Consider the following 887-nt stretch of genomic DNA (forward strand, 5'->3'; position numbering starts at 1 on the left):
CCAATTTTTTTGTTTACTTGCTTACTTGAGTGTTGTGATGCATATCTTTTTATCTTCTGATTTGCAATGAGAGGAAAACGGTATTTTTCCAAGTTTACATTTTCATTCTCATTTCTGGCAACGAAAACACTATACTTTCTTTCCTGCTACACACGGCAAAAACACTAATCATGAACATTAAAAAGAGACACCTATCGTGAAAATATAAACGCAAGAGCAGGAGAAAAACAAAATCGAAACGCACACGAAGCTAATACGGTCTCTGATCCCTACCCAATGCCGCGTCCAAGTCCCCTCTCAAACCACTCAAGCATTCTAGAACACTCCCCAAGCATATTCTCTCATTTCTCTTAATTGCAAGGGCTAGGAGCATATAATTATCATCCATTAGCACATCCCTTTGATGTGAGGCGACTTGTAATTAAGGAAAAGGCAGAGTGGAGGCTGGGAGTGTCCCAGATCTATCCGGCCAAGGACGGAGGAGCGACTCAGCAAGGGAGAGACCGCAAGATGCTTATGAACTCACCGAGCAGGAAGAACGTAATATAACGTACGAGTAATACGTGATCAGCATTTGAATCTAATCGTGTTTGTAGTGAAACGCATGTTCTTATGCATAACCCGATCGCCTTTTGTTTTTTGTTTTTTGGCAGAGTAATGTTTAGGAAATGTTTCCAAGTTTAGTATATCTATTCACTTATACTTTTTTTCTACTCGAAAGTAAACAACGCAGAAAAAAACTAAGCAACATCTATTGTGATCGTGAGTGTCGAGTTAGAAGACAATCATCAAAATATGTCATGGCCTGTTAAGCATGTCTGACGCATCACAATTAGTGCTTGAAAAGAATGAGGGCTAGTTATGGGTAGCATTAATGGCACTGATGC

General features: G+C 39.8%; 1 protein-coding gene across 1 annotated transcript in view; it reads right to left on the reverse strand.

Annotated features, from left to right (window-relative positions):
* Window positions 1-887, reverse strand: part of LOC119594749 — a gene marked incomplete in the record, with an annotated part of 15,256 nt that overhangs the window by 1,690 nt on the left and 12,679 nt on the right.

The sequence above is a fragment of the Penaeus monodon genome, chromosome 34 (genome assembly GCF_015228065.2).
Source record: "Penaeus monodon isolate SGIC_2016 chromosome 34, NSTDA_Pmon_1, whole genome shotgun sequence".
In the NCBI taxonomy this organism is placed as follows: Eukaryota; Metazoa; Arthropoda; class Malacostraca; order Decapoda; family Penaeidae; genus Penaeus; species Penaeus monodon.